Below are 20895 nucleotides of genomic sequence, written 5' to 3'. Positions count from 1 at the left end.
TAGATTTGAGTAGTATCAAATCTATTTGAAATAGAAATAGATTTCACTTTGGCTAAGACCTGACCTTGAAGGGATGACTTGGGGGTAATATGAATCCATGCAGAATTTATTCTAAAAAAAAAGTCTCGCCCACAAACCTGTGGAACAATGTGTCACTGGATCATTAATCTCAAATTGTCACCATGATTTAACTTCATTTGAGGCATGTTAAAGTGTTTGCAGCTTGTATAATTGTGCTGATTGCCTTATTTATAGCAATAAAAAATTATTTACAATTATATAGATTTTTGAATCTCTCCATAGTGTTACATTTAAACAATTATAGATATAGCATACTTAACAATAAATACAGCTATTCATAAATTATATAATAAAAGATAAATTTTGTTGTCAAAATTAGCATTTCTTTTTACATAGCATGTGCTGTCCATTCACAAACCTTTATGAGCCCAGGAGGCTTTTGGTAAAATAAAGTAAATCTCTCTCTCTTTACACAAGTTTCCAAAAATTCATAATTCAGCTAATGCACTTAAAATACTTTCTCACAAACCACACAGAACCATTAATAAACTGTCAAAATAGGCTATACAAATAGTGCTGAATATTAGAGCTTCATATCAACTGTAGAAACATGAGCAATTAATGTTCGATGTTTAGAAAACACTGTAACAGATACAGAAATAGAGAGAAAATTATAAGAGAGCTGATGGACTGAAAATATTCAACAGAAAATCCCATCATGTGTTTGGCTCAAACTGTAGCTTAAACATTCAAAACCTACTGACAAAAGAGAGTAACCCGGAAACCCTGCTCTTAGTTTAGTAAAGTACCGTGGAGTTGTAAAAGAGTAACCAGGAAACTCTGCTCTTAGTTTAGTAGAGTACCACAGAGCTGTAAACGAGAGTTACCAGGAAACTCGGCTCTTAGATTAGTAGAGTACCACAGAGCTGTAAACGAGAGTAACCAGGAAACTCTGCTCTTAGTTTAGTAGAGTACCACAGGACAGTCAAAGAGCGTAACCAGGAAACTCGGCTCTTATTTTAGTAGAGTACCACAGGACTGTCAAAGAGAGTAACCAGTAAACTCTGCTCTTAGTTTAGTAGAGAACCACAGGACTGTAAAAGAGTGTAACCAAGAAACTCTGCTCTTAGTTTAGTAGAGTACCATAGAGCTGTGCCTTGGTGAGACTGTCCTTACGTGACAGCCCTAGTGTGCCAAATTTTTGGTATGGCTGGTGTGGAGGAGGTGGTGGGGTTGTTCCCTGAGGGGACACGCTGTGCCTCTCGGGTTGGTAATGCTGTAGCTCAGCAGCCATCTCCAGAGATCCATGGTCAAGTGACTCATTTGAACTGTTGGGACTTACGTCAACGTACTCTGTAACCTGACCCCCGGCTGCCACCCCACCATCCTTGGGGCTGTAGAGGCTGTGCTCGGACTCTTGGCTATCCTCCTTGGAGTGGTAAAGGTGAGGTTGGGTTTGCTGCTGGCGTAGGCCTGGGCTGCATTCAGGGCTGGGGCTAGAGAAGGGATCTACTACCCCAGCATGATGGTGGTATAAGTCAGTACCCTCCTGGAAGCTACTGTAGAGTGGACCAAGGCGAATTTTTTGCAGGCCGGACAGAGAAGTGCTGCTCAGAAAAGCTGTAGGGTGAGGCCCGCCCAGGACTGCGTAATGAATGGGCACTCAGATCTTCCACACTTAGTTGCCTCCACCGACCAACCAGCTCTTCTTCCTCAGGAGCAAAAGCACTTCCACGCCGGCTGTCACCATAGGTGATGCTGGGTGAGGTGGAAGTTGGCAGGGGCTCATAAGGTTCACTGTAACAGGAGGACATTGTTCTACTGTAGATGGGGGAGGTACCATTCTGATGGTGGCTGGTCTCAGGTGGTTGAAAAGTGTGGCCCTTGGAAAAAGCGCTTGGACTCTCCCTCTCCCAGGAAGAGTCACTCTTGTGCTCGTATTCACCCCCATCCCTCCAGTCCATGTAAAGGGCTTGGTGACGTGGAGAAGATGCAGCACTGCTTGGGGGATCCTGACCCTTGTCCTCTGACCCTCCTCCACTAAAGCTGGAGTAAGAGCTAGAGCCTCCTCCCACAGAAGTTGTAAACTTTCGGAAGTGGTCCTGCGAGAAGCCGGGCTGCAGGGACATGGATCCTTCTTCTGGGTTGCTATCAGTGGAGTTCTGGGGTTCATACACTGTCCGCTGTCCATGGAGGTCCATGCTGGGTCTGCGCTCTCGTCTCCGTTCGTCAGGGCAATAAAGTGCTGTGTCACTGCTGTAAAGGTCTGATTTGTAAGTAGCTCGGAGGCCAAGGCGCTCAGTGCTACCCACAAGGCTTGTGCCCACAAGGAAGCCCTGGCGTTCCTGGGGTTGTGGGCTGGGTGAGCGAGAGGCTTGACTGCTGCAGACCTCGTCCGGTTTCTCCAGGACCTTAGCAATGACAGAGGCAGGCACTGTGTCAGCATATGGGGAGTGGCAGAGTGAAGAACCCTCCATGTGCAAGCTTACACGCTCCTGAAACTCTGCAGGCAACTGAAAGAGAGTAAAACAGATTTCCATTAGATGGACCAAATTAACAATAGGAATTGAAAGACTCGCACACTAAGAGAAAAATATAGGCTCTTATGGAATCCTATTTGGGAGGGATAAGAGGGCATAATAGCTTAGGTGAGGTCAATATCCTTAAGAGGCAGTAAAAAACATACAAGAGATCAGTGAATGGAATCAAAGTACCCAGTGAAAACCATTTGCAAAGCAGGCAGCCAAAGATGTTGTTAAAGGCCAGTATTAAATCTTCAGACAAGTCTGTACTAATGGTCTATGTAAGTACATGGTTTTTAGTATTTCAAAATTGGCCAGAGGGAAGAACTCAACTACACACGGGAAGAACACTGACACCATACACGGAGTACTGGGCATCAATTCAATATCACAACTCTTTTTTTTTTTACCTCTCATTTCTTTCACCATAGCAACAAGAAGAAAGTAAATTGCAGCTAATTAGCTAACAGAACATGGCTAATTATAGAAACATAATAAGAGAAGCCAAGACAAAGCAAAAACTGTATTCCTTCAAAATCAGTAGGGTTGGTCTCGGTTCAACAAATCCAATTTGATATCTAATTCATACAACATCTGTTGACCTTCTGAGTGTTGTCACATCTGAGATTTTTTGGGATGCTTTTAAAGAAATTTCTTTATGGTTATTCAGAAATTCAGAATTTTTTCTCATAACCACGAGACACCTTGTCCGGCTATTTTAATGAATGCTTCGTGCCAATGCTTTGGCAATTTCATATAAAACAATATTCAAGACTGAATCCTTGAACACATTGTGTAACAGGCACATTGATGTTTCCATTCCAAATATGAACAGGTTTTTACAGCAGGCAGCTTTCCAACATAAGTCCCTGTTCTAGACATCATGGCATAAGGCTTGGAGCAGATTTGAAGAATAAACTGCCAGGTTTATTGGCACAGTACTACTTAAATATCCTCCAACTTTCACCATGCCAGAAGAGTCATCTATTCTTAATTGGAACAGAACCTCAATATCTATTTAAACAAGAACAAAATTTACTGTGGGTGACCTAAATATGAATAGATCCCAGCTTCAGAATTCTGCTTCATGATTTCCTACAGTCTTTCAAAAAAAGTTTACTGGTTCAGTGGCATTGCACTAAAGGGGATAGCTGAGTTTATTTAGATAAAATACCTTTGGAAAAAGAGATTGTGCGGATGATATCCAAATAGGCTATATAAAAGCTGGGAACAGAAGTTTGGCTATAAATAACTAATATCCAACACATTGACAGACCAGTTGTAAATTTTCTGTTATGCTCTTTTGTTTGTTCATTGTTCAATTTATCGTTGTTAAATAGAAATGTGCATTTCATTATTAGATACTTAATATTAGCATATATATATATATATATATATATATATATATATATATATATTTATTTATTTTTTTCAATCAGCTTGATTTCTGAAGGATCTGTGACACTGAAAGCTGGAAGCTTTAGCATGAGAGGAAAGGCATTTTAAAACATAAAAAAAGAAAAAGCAGTTCTTTCAAATTGTAGATTTTCTGTTTGCTGTATTTAGTTATATATTTATTATAATTTTTTAGATCAAATAAATGCAACCTTACTGAGCAGAGGAGATTTGTTTCAAAACCGTCATTTGTTTTTTACTGAGCTTTATTATTATTATTATTTATTTTATTTTTTTGGAATGGTGATGTATATTATAGGCTATATTTTATTTTTAATATATACCTTATGTTGAAAGCAAAAAAAAAAAAAAAAAAAAAGCTTTTTTAATAGCTGTTATAATTAGCCTTTCAATATCTGAGCGCAAACACTCTTTGGGATTGACTCTCTTTTGCAGCCAGCCTCTAGTGACCAGTTTACAAATTACAGTTTACGTCACTTCCGTATAGTGGTGGAAATTATGATTCTTTCAAGAGATTCATTCATTTTCAGTTTGTTCACCAAAATGATTTGTTCAGAATCGTTTATTGATTCATTCAGTGATAATTTTTTCGTATTACCGTATTTTCCGGACTATAAGTCACACTTTTTTTCATAGTTTGGCTGGTCCTGCGACTTATAGTCAGGTGTGACTTATTTATCAAAATTAATTTGACATGAACCAAGAAAAAATGGAAACCAATAATAAAAAACATTACAGTTTCCAGCCGCGAGAGGGAGCTCTATGCTGCTCAGTTTTCCTTTAGTCTACACTGAAGACATAGAGCGCCCTCTGTGGACGGTAATGTTTTCTCTTGGTTCTTGGTTCTAAATAAATGCGACTTATAGTCCAGTCCATATTATATGTTTTTTTCCTCATCATGACGTATTTTTGGACTGATGCGACTTATACTCAGGTGCGACTTAAAGTCCGAAAAATACGGTACAGAAAATATGCCACCAGGTGGCAAAAAAGAGTGTGTTATGTCTTAAGTCAACGAACGTATTTACTAGTTACAAAAACTGATCTGGCTTTATAAAAATGTGTGCATAATCGCATTCATTATATAAAGTCTAATTAAGTTGTTCAGATGAACAAAGCACGAGGTTTTCTTGCCTAATTAGCATTTTAATTGTTTGGTCAGACAGTTTGTATATTATATATTCAAATTCATAAATCAGGGATTAAACGTGGAGTTCTGTATGCTAAATATCAAAACAAGCGTATGTGCACAGTACCTGTAACTGCGCTTTGCATTTTGCGAGATTGACATTCTAAATGGCAGACTAACCCAGTTTACTCTCATTCATTTCGTTCACGAACGAGATAAGCTATACCAGTTCATTTCATTCACGAACGACGTATCTGTTCATTCAACTCATTCACGAATGACATGTGTGCCAGTTCAGTCATTCATTCATGAACGAGATGTACTAAATCATTTAACTCGTTCACGAACGAACTAATTCCCATGTCAAGTCAGTCATTCATTCACGAAAGATACAATCTCTAGATCTCGTTCAGACTCATATGAAACTCGTTCATTGAAGGGCGTATTCGTTCACTACATTCAACAAATCACATGCTCTGTCACATCTCATAATCGAAGGCTATTGGCTCGAGGTTGAGTAATTCTTTGACAGGATGAAATGGTTGTAAACCGGTTCACCGAGCTGCGCATGCGCTGCTAATAGCGCCACGCTGCTGTGGAGGGAGGAACTTCAGTGAACGAGAAATATGAGTCAGTGGATTGCATGAACGAAAAGGATTCGTTCACCTAAAAGATTTGTTCAAAAAGAACAATTCGTTCACGAACGACATCACTACTTCCGTATAGGCTTCACGAAAGAGAGCGGGAGGTTGCTGCTTGGTTGAACCTTACAGGATGGAAAATCATGCACATCCTTATAAAATCATGGTTAATTAAAAAAAAACAATTGCCTAGAGAAAGGAAATAATGAAGTAAATAAGTTTTTCATGTCACAAATTACTGCATACTGTAGCACCCAAAAATAAAGCAATAATGGCCACATCTACTCAGCAAGGTTTGTCTGCCAACTTACCTCAGATAACTGGGCTCTGTAATGCGACTTATTACACTGCAAGAGCTGTGCAGCCAGGTTACAATCCTTTCTGTACAAGTCCTATTGATAGTGGTAGAAAAGGAACATTAGGTAACGAAAAGCAAATACACCATCCTTTGAAAGACCATCATTAAGCCTCAGTGTGTAAAAGAAATCACATTTTCATTATTTCTCTTACATTGTCTTCTCTCAGTTTCTCAATGGTCATCTTAGCCTCCATGAGATGATTGTTAAGGACGATGATTTCTCTGCTAAGAGCCCGTTTCTCATCATCGTGGTGCTGTGACTGGATTAAAAGGAGCACATTTTCAGTAATAAGACCACCAGTATTAACATAGACAATTCCACACTGGGAGAAGTCAGTGCACGTGTTTAGTAATTCTAGGATATACCTGCAGCAGATGGGAATTAATTGGCATACTGAAAGGAACATCAATAGAAGGCTGATATCAGATGATTTTCTTTTCATACCTCAACCCATAACCTTCAGGGTCATCACTGACGTCTTTATAGGCGCAATCTGTTGCTAAAAAAATGTGTTTACTATAACAAACTCAGAGTAAACCCTGAGGGGTGGAACCTAATACAGACATGTTATAGTCATACAATGTTCTCCAGCGGCAGGCTAATTATAATTGAATTGTTTCGAACTTCAAATTAACAAACAGGCTGTGATGCAGATTTTGCGAGCATAATAGACTCACTATCACACTGTCATGTGAAGGCGGACAGGCTGCTTTAATGGACTATAATTAACGTCAGGGGCACCCGTGGCAGTGTATTGATATTCAAATAGACTCTTAGTGCATTCGGCGCTATTGTACATGTTTCACACGTTCCCTAATCTGCCACATCAGAAAACATGCATACACATGGACAGAAAGTGTGGACAGCGATGTAAACACTTTTAGCCGAAAACCCATTTAAACAGGAAAACACTTAAACAGGCAGATCGAGTACTCGTAAACACATATGCAAACAAAAACATTCACACATTAAAACAAAAAAGCAGTGTGTGTACGTTCACCCAGACACCTCTTGTATAATTTGTGCTTTTTTTTAGTTGTGTGGCCAATGTGTGCACTCACATTTCGGTGGATTTTATCCTCTAAGTCCTGGTTGATCCTCTGCAGTGCTGAGTAACTGCTCTGAATTCTGTGGGAAACACATGAACAAAACGTCTTTTTTCTAATCCAGCATCCACTGGAAGGTCTTAAATGCCTTCCTTATTTCTTAGATACATCTGTTAGATAATCAAATGTTGGTTGCCAACACTCTCACCACCTGTTCATCTTCCACATTATATTATGGTATGTGTTGCGGCATCAATTCATAACATTTATTTTACAATGGACCGAGGAGCCCAACACATAGCCAAGCTTTAACTGTATAACTGACTCCTACGCACTTGGCATTGGCCAAGTGAAGTGAAACAATGTCTGTGTCCCAATTCGCTTACTATCCATCCACAATAGTAGGCCAGGTTAGAAACAGTGCATCCCAAATTGTAGAATATTTAAATATTATGGCAAAAGCACCTTTTTAAATGAAAGAAAATAGGAACATGATGGCAGCTGCCAAAAAAAATGTATATGATGTGAAGATGTCTATGATACTCTCTATTATTCACTGTATCTAACTAAACAGTATTCACAGCTAAATGGTTGCTATTTTCTCCCCAAATAGAGTAAAAGAGACCTTAAGTAAAGGCATAATGCGAAGTTGTGATGTGTGTGTGTGTGTGTGTTTTCTTTCCTTGAAAATGGAGTTCACCGTGGTCAATATGGCAGTCATTTCCATTTTCATTTACTGATGATAAAGGCCCTGTCCCAAATGAAACACTTTATGTGCACTTGCAGTTTTGCTAATTTACAATGGCCATCATGTGCTTGTGTCCGTCAAGTCCACAAGACCATCTCCAGCCCTGCTCCTGGAGAGCTACCGTCCTGCAGATATAGGCCCTGTCCACTTTATTTTCAAAACCGCAGCTTTTTCTACGTGGTTTGGCCGTTCGTCCACACGTGCACACTGCACTAGGTCATTGAAACAGAACATTTTTAAAAATCCCTGCCAAGGTGAAGAATTTCAGAAACTCCGGTTGCAGTGTAATCGTAATCGAGATTTGGGCTTGTGACATCGGAGCATGCGCTGTTATCTCTGCCTACTGGAAACTTTTTCAGGCTTCTGATTGGCCAACATGACTTCACGGTTGAGATTATATTGGCACCTGTTGGCTTGGCATGCTCTTAACAGTGCTTTATAGTATGCTTTTGCATTTTCATGTGGATGGAATTTTTTTTTTTTAATGGAAGAAGGAAAAACTCTGTTTATAAGTATACCCCGTGTACGTGTGGATATGGCCTTAAGTTCTAAACTTGCAACACCACACCTGTCTGTAGTTACCAAGTAGCACCGAACTCCTTGATTAGCTGGTTCAGGTGTGTTTGATTGGGGTTGAAGCTAAAATCTTTAGGATAGTAGCTCACCAGGAGCAGGGTTGGAGACCCCTGCCTTAAGCCTTAAACACACTGCACGATTTTTATTGTGAAACAGTCGTGGTGATTTCTGTGATTGTGGCTCCTAATCAGTGGTCCTGTGTTGTACAGTGCGAGAGGTTCAAAGACGGCCGTTGTCATGGTCTTATGACCACAGATAGCCTAGGATACAGCATGATCATCGCACAGTGTGTTTGCTGCTACGATCCACGTTTACTGACCAACCAATAAAAATACGACATGAAATCAATGTGACACAAAACTGCCTACTTCGAGCTCCTATTCCTTCTTCTTTTGCCGCTTCCACTTCTTTCAGCACAAATAAAAAATACAACAGCTAAAGTGATTTATCATGATCTTTTTGTTTGCTGCAAGCGCATGCTGTTGTTTTATTCTTTAAAAGTAACGTGCATTGTAGGCCTGGTCTAATGGGTGTCATCATCGCACAGTCTGCACACGTCGTAGCCAAGTTTATTAGATCCACGTCGCACTGTGTGACATGCAGTGAATTTATAGGATTGCTGAAATCGTGCAGCGTGTTTTGGGCCTTAGGGTGTCCCAGTCTTCAGAATCTCCAAAGTAGACTTCCACCCAGCAGTTAAAGCGGCACGATTTCATGAAAGTGTGGACTCAGAGGAAGATTCAGAGAGTTTAGGGTGTGATTTGGGATGGGACCATAAAGCACTGCACTCTACAGGTTCAATAGGGCTAAAATCCATAAACATGTCAGAATTTTAGTACTTCTGCTTCTATCATCCTAAAGTCAATGGTTTTTAAATAGGGTTTTAGTTAAATGCCTGCATTTTTGTACTGCAAAATAATTTGGTAATACATCTAGGTTTTTACTCGTCTTGGAAATGGCAGTTTCAAGTGGTTTAATGGAACTACATGGGTTGTCAGAACAATTAATGTTATCTCGCAAAACAGTGCGTTATCTACTCTGCTTTTAGAGTCTTCTTGTGTTTCTAATTGCACTCTAGCAAACTATTCCAACTCAAACTTTCAGGCAAAATGTTTTTTGAATAAAGAATTGTCAGAAGCTTGATGGTGGTGACATTCAAGTCATGTTTGACCTTGAGTTTGTTTAAAGCCCTTGGTTATTTTTTTTTATATATATATATACTTGGACACGATCTCCACCTGTTTTAAAGCTCAGATCCTGTCTGCAGTCTGTGCACAAATTCAAAAATTGATTGACGTCAGCTTTGGTTGTGATAAGCCATTGGCTCTTGACCAACTGCACCATGCTAATATTCGGGAATATCTTTTTGAATAAGATGCAACTGTTTTGATGGAACGGGATCCTTTTGAGATAGGTTTAGGGTAGAGTGGGGTTAGGTGCTCCAATGAAAGTATACATTTATATAAAATGGTTTCTGCTTTTAAATATGCATGCAAACAACTAAAAACAAAGGAGTGCCCTGAAGAGTTGGTAGTGAGAAAGTGTTGGATCTCAACATGGCAACCCCCGAGAGTTAACTAAGTCAATTTCTTTATTAGTAAAACTTTTTTTAATAAAGCAAAAAATACTAAGTGCAATTTCAAATACATTCAAAACACCACTGTGAAAGTTTCTGTTGGATTAAAGTCATGGATTTGACTAGGGCAATTTTGTTTGTTTTTAGCCATGCAGATATGGACCTGATTATACTTTGGTGTTGGATTCTGTGTAAATCATGCCCTGCAGAATTACACAATTATGCTTTATATTCAGCTCACATGCAGATAGTCAGAAGTAGCAGACAATTATACTTCAGAGGTGTGTTTCCTGAACAACAATGTAACTTAACTTTCTTAGTCACCGTAATACGATGCACTGTTGGAAAGACAAGCCTGTGACTAGCTAATGTTTCCTGAAAACAGGAACTTTGTCAAATATGTAATTCGAAGCACATTAGTTAGAACTGTCATTAATAATTTAAGCAAATTAATTTTGGATTATTGCTGTAATCAATGAACATGTTCTCTGTTATTTAGCCATATTTTGCAGCTTCCCTTACATCACTCCAGGTGCCCCCGTAGTAGTATTGCAAATACATGAAAAACACTCACTAGCTTTTTTAAAATCTTTTTGTATTCTATCTGTTTTCTTTTCATTTATTATACAATTAACAAAAGCAAAAAAGACCTCTAATACTAGCTTGCTCTATTCTTTTTCTATCTGTTTTCTTTTTGTTTAATATATTATTTAAAAAGCCCTTGCTACGTGTACTGCGTTAAGCTAGCTGAGACTTGTTATAGCACTTTTATATAATTGCTCTTTTGTTGATTTTGACTGCTTCCACTGTCCTCATTTGTAAGTCACCTTGGATAAAAGTGTTTACTAAATGACCAAATGTAATGTAAATGTAACTGCTTTACAAGAAGACTTTCAACCTTCAAATTTTTTTTTAATTTTGATTATTGCCAACTATATAGAAAAGAAGTAGGCATATTCGGACACTTTGGGAATACTTTGTGTCTTGACTAATATAAACCCATACTATGAGAGGAACATAGGCTACAATAAAATTCAAAATCAGGTGGGGTGCAAATACTTTTACATTACTGTATTAACCTTAAGTTTGAGTAATTTTAATGATTTAAGATTTAAAGGTCAAATGCTATAGCCTACATAATTAAAAATCACAAATATAACACATGAAAAATATTAGCCTACTGACAAAAATCCAATGTTGTGCTTCTCTAATATCTTTTGCATCAACAGCAGGTGCATACTTAAAGAGCATAGTAAAGTAGGCAAATTGAGAGCCAAGTTGATCAATTGTTCAGTTAGTTGCCATATGTGAATAGAAAGCCCCACTATATTAAGGCCAGATGCTATTGTATCCGCTTGTCTTACCGGCGTAATTTGTCGGTGAACTTGTCGAGCTCCTCTTGGGCTCGGCGCAGCTCGGTCTCCAGGTACTGCCTCGTGGAGTCAAACTCCCGCTCTAAAAGCTCCAGCTTATGAGTGGTGTAGGAGAGACGTTTGCGCAGGTCTTCCTTCTGTTCCTGCAGAGAGCTGCACACACATGCGCATGTGATTACATTTGCTTCATATGACAAAAATGGACAAAATAGTCCCAGAATCCGTTCTGCATGGATCAGGCAGACATTCAGGATCAATAAAGGGAATGCACATTTTTGTATGAATTACACCCTTAGTTTGGGCCAGATTTATGAATGTGTTTATTCTTTATTGTTGCTGACATGATTGATAACTGTCAAACAACCCACTGATCACATTTAGTGCAACTCAAACACACTCGCATTAAGAGTGCCTTGGTAAATCAGGTTTACTGGCCTTTTTAATCCCTAACACTCATTTTTCCAGTTTTTCCCATATTGATCCTTAGTCACATGACCAATGCCATGTACAGACGATCTATTTATAGATCAAACACACATGCAGGGATGGAGTGGGAGAGATGGCAGCGTTTTATGATACGCAAAAGAGAACCACTGCCAGCGTCTAATGGTTTAATATTGATGAACAGATGTGCGGTGAATGGTAATGACTTTCTGACTGTTGACAGAGCCGACGGCCACAAAACTCGCTTGATCAGACGGCCAGACGACACGTGTCTAAAGCAGTGAGGATGTAACACGTCTGAGCAATTAATGTACTGGCAATCGATATACACATGCGAGAACACACACGCCACCACAGGACAGGAGACAGCAGAAAACACACCACACACTGTTATCACTGCTGATGCCTCAATGCAGACAGGCAATAAGCAAAAGCATTAAGCCTGACGTAAAGTGAAAGCTAGATTCCCCTAACAAAATGTAGTATGGTGACACTATAGTAATATTAGTCTTTGGTCAGTCTGTCACAGCTCAGCACTCGACGGAGATGAACATGGTTAATGGGATGACTGCGCTGGGGTGAGAGAGCATCTTACCTCTTTTTCTGATGTTTACAACCATTCCGAGGTGTTTTAAGGGCTGTTTTCCCAATGTATATCTTTTTCATGGTTTTTCGCAGTAGACCACCTCTCATGAAGGTCTGTGTATGTATTCTCGGTTCCCTAACAGGGATTCCTCTTATTCCTGCTTGGGTCTGAGGTTAAGTTTCCCATGCAGCCCTGACAGACCGCTGGAGATCCTGCCAACAGAGCAAAGAGAGAGTGGCTGGTGGCGCTTGCAATCATATTACAAAAGAATAGCGACAGCAATTCAGAAAGTGTCATCAAACTTGCGATTCATCTGGAGCTTCGTGCATGAAACTGTCACGGCGAGAATGAGCGCGCGGTGACAGGCGTAATTAACCTCTTTGGGCCGATGCCTCGGTTTGACTGGAGGTCCCTCGCACAGGAGCGATCGTGAGCGGCGAGATGAATTAAGGAAAGTGATGAGACCGCTTGCGACTTCATCGAAACATTCACATGCAGAACTTTACGTGTGCATAGATGCACACAGATAATATATAGAGTACTGCAGTTTGGAGAATATTTATACCATACATTTATGGCAACTTTTCCAATAATAGGGTTCGAAACAAGGCCCGAAACTCTTCAAACGTTTGAAAGGAGGTGCTCAAACTTCAGAAAAGGATTGTCAGTCTCACTAGATTATAAACTAGCTACTGAATATTTACTCAAATTATAAGAGTAATATCTCTTTCAGTGTTACTTGCTCATTCAGATACCATTCTAATATGATTGTGATGCGGAAAATTAAGTTTTGCATCAAAGGAATAAATGACCTTATGATATATAATAAAAGATAAAACTTATTTTAAACTGTAATAGCATTTATCATTAACTGGGTAGCACTTTATTTTACAGTCCTGTTCCTCATGTACATACTATGTACTTATTATAGTAATTACAATAACTATGTAATAACTAGGTACTAACCCTGAACCTACCTCTAAACCTAACCCTACCACATGTAGTTACCTTGTGTTACCAGAACTTTCTTAGATAAAAACACTGTAAGTACACTATAAGTACATGGAAGTACACGTACTGTAAAATAAAGTGCAACCATTAACTGTATTATACTGTTTGTCAAAGACTAAAAGGATTTTGCTCTAATAGGGGAAATACATAATGCGAGGGACAGCAAAACATTTTTGGGCAATTAAAATGAGTGAATAAATATATTTTTAAATAAAATGAATTACATATCAACATAACATGTGAAGGTCAATGCATTGTTGAATCATTTTTTTGATTACTTTCATCATTTTAATTTTCAAGGCACCACTACACTACGAGTGATGTTGACAATTAACATTCATTTTAAACAAGAATATTATGTGGTGTGCAACAAGATGAAGTCAGAAATTTGCTGACATTTAAAGTGTTTTAATCTCACATACAGAATGTAGCATTATTTTAGTGTCATACTATTATAGATTTAACATATACTTTCTGTTACTTGTATTTATTTTTATCTTAACATTATTAGTTATAATGTTACATGTCTATACAGTTTTATTTATTATTACGTTTTTTTTGTTGTTGTTATATTAGTACTATAGTACACTATAATTTAACTCCAATGCTTTAAAAAAATTAATAATGCCATTTATTAAATCCTATTCATGGAAAGTGCCTTTTTACTTGTCTGTTTTTATTTTTGCACAGATACTTGCACTGAAAGACATAATTTTTCCTGTCTTCATGTCACCTATTTCCATCCAGTCCATCAGGTGAGGAATGAGAGATTTTTGTGATGACTGATTATGCATTTCTCTTTGGTTTTCCCCCACCTCTGACTCATCGCACACTCATTTTTTTCTCTCTCCCGCCTGAATCACTGCAGGGTGTCAATATAACACATCTCCCTAAATCCTCACCCACGAACATTTACCACATCACGAGAGGCAAGTATAATCCCACAGCGGGCCACAGAACCCAATGCGTCTTATATCACGGGGGACTGCAGCCGCTGCATTGGCTGTGCTTGATCTTTCGGAAAGAGCAGCTGACATCTTAGAGACGCGAGGGAGGGAATGAAAGACAAGTGGAGCTGGAAGATTAGAGGGGAAGGAGTGAGATGGAAGAAAGGAACGGGACTTTGTATTCTGCGTCTCGCAACGCAGAGACATTATCTCCCAGAAAACCCCCTCTTGGTATGTGCACACATGGCTGCACTGGCATACATCCCATGATGCACAACACATGCACCCCACGAAGTCTGTGGATCAACTAAACAACATGGAATCAAATTGGACAAGGGTTGCCAGGTCTGCATAACAAATCCAGTCCAATGTTTATTAAAAATTATCTCCTTTCCAGTTCTGGTCAAAATATAGTCAAAAGGGGTGATGGGGGATCATCTAGCCCTGTGGACTAAAAAACAACACGTGGAAACAGTATAAAAGTCGCCCAAATACCATAGACTTGCCAACACTGCGATGAACCAAACTTACATCTGGATCTCATGATAAACAGTCTCCTTCATTTCTTTAACACCAATAATATATGCATATGTACACAAAACCTGCATATCATATGCACTGCAACAACTTTTGTATCATGCATGCGAAAACTATAAATTATATGCATCAAAGTCCATTTTTTCGTATGTATACCACGAGTACTTTACAACGTTTTTAATTATTTCATCCAGCACTGGGAATATCAATACGACAGATTATATTTTGGTGCACTGTTAACTTAAACCACGACCTATACTCGATTCCACATTAAAAACTGCACCCCCCACACAAACGATTAGGTCTGCTTTCTTAATATCTGTATGCATTTTAATGTATCCAATGCAGTTCATTGAATTCGTCTAACTAGTTCAGATATGCAGGCAGGACATGTTTTAGGAAATTAATGTTGGAAAAAAGTCAATTTTTTCGAATGTATACCACGAGTACTTTACAACGTTTTTATTTGCCGTATTTCTGTATTCATACGCATTGTCATGATATGTACTTACTATCATAATAATAAATGATGCACAATTACATGCAACTAACCCTAAACCAAACCCTAACCCTCTCTATATAGTAAATGCATGTAGTTCATTAACATTCATCAGTACTTAAATGTATAATTACACTTTAACAAGAACACCTTGGCTTAAAAAAAAAAGTGTAACCCTATGAATATATCTTTAATTACATGTTGTCACAGGAAAACCAAATCAGTAAATACAGTAGTTTATTGTAAGTCTTACAAACCTAAAATATTAAAAACCGTTTTTAATGTCTGGGGTCTTTTAAGCTAACAATAAATGCATTTATTTGATCAAAATATAGTATGAAATCAATAATATTGTTAAATATAATTATTATATATTGCATAATTATTTATCATTATTACGAATGTTGAAAACAGCTGCTTTCTTTCTTTCTTCAGGATTCTCTGATGAATAAAGTTCAGAAGAACGGCAGAAATTAACTCACGGTTCAGTGAAGTAGACAGCAATAGCACGCTTCCTGAGCGAATCTAATTCAAACTTCTAACTCATGAGTAAGTTCGAGTCCATTTCTTGAGTTTTTTCACTGATTCATGAAAAAGAACTGGTGCAGAATGAGGGCATTTGTTCAAGAATTTGATCGTGCTTTGCACTACCACATATAAATACACTCATAATTCTCCTGAGTGTCACCAATGCATTTGAAATGACTATAAATATTTAGTCACAGTCTGTACCTACAGTATTTATAGTATTTTCTCTGTTCATTTTTTTCTCAAATCAGAGACAAAAGCCAGAGGTAATAGTTGGTCCCCAAACTAAAGTGTGACCAAATCTTTCTATAGGAGATTTTCTCATAATTGTGAAATTTCAAAGCATGTTAATAATTTTTTTTAATGTTTTTATAAGTAACTACAAAAGAACGTTTGGAGTGTGAGTGTGCGCAGTTTGCGTTGTACAATGAAACGTCCACGTAATATCAAGTTATATTTAATACAGACCTATTTTACTTTTGAATTGAAAAAAACCCATTATAAATCCCATAGGAAAATCTGGAAGGGGAATACATGTTGAGTTTTCTGGGTTTTAACGTCACAATTGATAGTCAGCAGGAGCTGCCTAAAGAATGATTTCCACATTACTTTAGGATACTGTCATAGCCAATACAACTCAGACCTTCAGTCTCCACGTTCCTGGCCAAAAAAACCTCCTCAAAAGTCAAGTCGGAAGCACTCCTCCACATCGCATTCAGGTCTGGATCCTTTCTAGCATGAAACGCCCACTTTTTACAATGCGCTAAATTCCCAATGGATAAAATCGAGTCCTGCCCTACATTTCTTTATTTATTTTCTTTTTTTCTCTCATTGACTGTTTTGCTTCAATCTGAAATACATCACGTTATGGAAGTATGACGATTTGTGAATGCCATGTCATTCTGACTGTAACAAGAGAAGCCATTATATTCACACAAAACACAATGGAACAATCCAGTCATTCATCTGCACTGACTTGATCTGTTGTTACTCTCTCTGTCTCTTTCGCCCTCTATCTATCACTTTCAATCTCACATCATCCCTCCATCCACCAGCCACCCACTTGCAAACAGCGGGGAATAATTATGGCTTAAATGGATTACGCGGCCTGCAGATGGCAGATAAACGAAGAGGAAAAGAATCGGGACAGTCTATCCGGGAAGAATTGTGGATGAGCAACGGAAATCTGAGAAGCAGCAGCAACACGTCACGCCAAGGGGCCATGATAAAATGTGTCATGGTGCCCAGCAAATCAACTGGGAGTCATTTTTGCTGTGGGATTTAGATCCATTTTTGTAGAAAACTGCTTGAAAACTAGGATAGGAAACTTTGCGGGGACGACATCTTGTCATGACACCGAATGAGGTGAATTGTCCCAGTCGAGTTTCGGTTTTCAGTGCCTAGCACCTACCGCTTGGTTCTTTCGAAAGCAATAATGGTTGATAAGCCATATCAGCATCTCACAAAGTACATGCTTGGGTCATATTTTACATCAAAGTTCAAATCAAAGGAATAATACATAAATTACTTGCATTTATATTTAGCGTCAATTATTGAAACAATTAGCTAATAAAATACTTAAATAATCATTTTCAGTAGGAATCATTTCCATTTGTGGAAATAGTGTATATATGTTTATATACAAATATCAATAACACAATGCAAAAATTTTCAGCAAAATATATTTATCTAAAATATTTTTTTCCATTATTACTATTTTGATGTAAAAAAACAACTAATTAAGTGACACACACAAACACACACATAGTATACCTCTGAGATGCTGGGATCTGCTACACTCTCAGAAATAAAATATTACATCTGCAAGCCTGAATGTTATCAGGCTGAATGGTACGTAGAAATTTCTGAACATGCGGAGATATGTACACATACAACAGCAAAAAGATGCGCTCACAAGTGTTCAAAATAGCAGCACCGATTGATTTAAAACATGTTTTAATAAACAATTCTTCAGAACAGATGAGAACACCGGAGCCCAAGGCTGCAAAACAAAGATTGTTTTCAGTCACGTCGCTGGGGATATCATTCAACTGAGCCACATACACTGAAACCAAGAGAATGATCATATGCAACAGTTCTGGACAGTCTAACTGTGCTGCTGTAGGAGCAGAAGTCACTCTTTCGCCTGGAAAATAATCCTTACTTTTCAAAAGACCCTCGTCGTAATGTGTTTACACAATAGTTACACCGCAGCAAATTTCTGTTACTCTAATAATCTCATATGCATCATTCTTACATAATATATGTACGTATTTCTAAACATATATATTGCAGACTGTATTACAAAACTACAATTTTGCCATGTTTTGAAATGGCAGACCACGCATGCATCCATTTTTTTTTTTGACATATCTCAACACAATCATATTTTACCTTCAAAGAAATTATATCTAAATAAAGCCTGTTGCATATTAAGATTAGTTTGCGATGCAGTAAGCTTATTTCCCTAGTTCTCATTAATGTAATATAAAATGGCATATTTAAAAAGACTATATATATATATATATATATATATATATATATATATATATATTTAGCTATATATCTGCTTATAGTGATATTATAAATATATAGTTCAATTATAAATTAAAATCTAATTTAACAACATAAATGTATACAGTAGTCTGTATTTTCTCGGGGTGAAATCTGATGTGCATGTTTTTGACAGGCTTTGCAAGTTTGACTCATTTATATACAAAAAGATCATACTGTAACTAAAAAAAAAAAAAAAGTAACTTCCTGTCATTTGAAATATCATTCTTGAATTAAATGTGAATGGATCTCATGCTTTTTTACTGTGTGGAAGAAGAGAAAAGGACCAAGAAGGAACAATTTCAGTGTGTTACATCAGAATTGCTGCACCGAGGGGTCCAGGCCATGCTGGCCACTTGCAAAAAATTGAGATGATAATTGGTGTTTCACCTTCTGTTTGCATATTCTGTCCATCAGCCGTCATGTACCACCTTTGCAGAATCATCTCTGACATAATGATTCAGACCTTCGCACCCTTCGTATGCGCTTATTCCACACAATGCAGCAACACCATCACCTATGGAGTGATTATAACAGAAGCTAACCAACAGTCACTTCATTACTACTCAATTAAAATGACTTGTTAATTATTTCATCCAGCACTGGGAATATCAATACGACAGATTATATTTTGGTGCACTGTTAACTTAAACCACGACCTATACTCGATTCCACATTAAAAACTGCACCCCCCACACAAACGATTAGGTCTGCTTTCTTAATATCTGTATGCATTTTAATGTATCCAATGCAGTTCATTGAATTCGTCTAACTAGTTCAGATATGCATGGCAGGACATGTTTTAGGAAATTAATGTTGGACTGCTGTATTGTGAACTGACATCTCAATCGAGGCGATCCACTGTGACAAGAGCTTTCATCACGGACGCAGAGTTCTCGCAAATACATTTTCTTAGCACTTTTTCCATTTCTCTTTGCAACACAAAGCTAAAATCCATCAGTATGATTTGGAGCGTTTCTGTTTCACCCTCTAATCCATGCATAATTAATGCGAAGGAGGGGGAACCCCCAATAAATCCGTCAAGCCTCCCCCACCGAGCTTGAGTCATACCTACCCCCCAAACATGACTTCTATAGTATAATATACAGCAGCGCCAGTCAACACTTAGCATGCTCATAAATAATATCCCAAGCCCCATCTCTGAAGTTGCCTTGGGGAACTGCTATCTGATGACAGCACATGCACGGCTTGAATCTTCTCCAGCCAATGGAAAGGTGCCGTTCAGTTTGGGAATGGCCATTATGTGGCTTTCTACATCTCTTCATCCTCAGGATGCACATCCTAAAATGCAAATGTAACTACTCAAGAATACTCGGATGTGATCCACAATGCATTACCAACCCAAACAACTGAGCTTCCAGAACAGACTGAAGCTTTCTAAGCAGCTAAACCCCCGTTTTCTGGTGGAGAGCGCGGGCATCGCTGCGAGGGTGAATTCCTGCTGCAGTCCAGGCATCAGGGATGGGAGAAAGAGAGGGGTAGAGGAACAGAAAATGACAGAAAGGTAAAGCCACGTACCTTATGGTCTGCATCTCCTTGTCCGAAGCCTGGAAGAAGGAAGAAGAGGCGATTAGTGAAAGGAACGTGCACCTGGTTCCCGAAGCTGCCGAGGCATCACTGCGCAGTCTGAGAGGCACACACCGCCGCTCTCTCTCTCTCTCTCTCTCTCTCCTTCTGTCTCTCCCTTTTCTCTTGCTCACTCTCTCTCTGTACCCAATGGTGCCAGTGTACTTCTGCACCGAGCTCATGTGTGAGGAGGGGAGAAATCTTGACAGATTAAGTGCGAATGGAAAGCACAGTCACAGCTTGAATGCAGATCCACAACATCATACACACCGCCCCCTCTCCTTTCTCCTCCCCGAGAGAAACTCACTCATCGGCTTCGCCAAGATCCACAGGATGTGAGGACAGACAGCAGACCAGAGAGAGGGAGCGGGTGAGAAGACGAGTGCGAGAGGGAGAGATGGTGTGAGAGAGGGAGAGAGGGAAACAGGTGGGCTCATCTGTTGATGAAACAATCACAGGGAGGGATGATGCACTTTCTCGCTGGCTCGCTCTGTATCTCTGCCGCCCCATGAATAATGCAAGAGTGAGATTATGTCACATTCTCATTCAGATTTAGTGTGCAGCAGTGACCAAGGGCTGTTCCAGTCTTATTAATTCAACACCAGGCACAGTACATGATCCAATGTTGGATAACACATCCAAGCTAGTTTAATAGTTTACAGGATAAAGCTGATATGCTATATTTAGTAGCCTATGCTAATTGTGTAAGTATTTAATAATATATGAAGAGTTTATTTGCAAAAACCGATAACTTGGATAACCTAATCATGTTTTTTATTATGTTGTCATGTTTATA

General features: G+C 38.6%; 1 pseudogene; it reads right to left on the bottom strand.

Moving 5' to 3' along the window:
* Positions 1 to 926: 926 nt before the first annotated feature.
* On the bottom strand, positions 927 to 20118 carry LOC113121118 (brain-enriched guanylate kinase-associated protein-like; annotated as a pseudogene).
* Between the last annotated feature and the right edge of the window lie 777 nt (positions 20119 to 20895).

This window comes from Carassius auratus, chromosome 20 (genome assembly GCF_003368295.1).
Source record: "Carassius auratus strain Wakin chromosome 20, ASM336829v1, whole genome shotgun sequence".
In the NCBI taxonomy this organism is placed as follows: Eukaryota; Metazoa; Chordata; class Actinopteri; order Cypriniformes; family Cyprinidae; genus Carassius; species Carassius auratus.
Note: the sequence above shows the minus strand (reverse complement) of the source record. Positions and strands in the feature narration are given on the sequence as shown.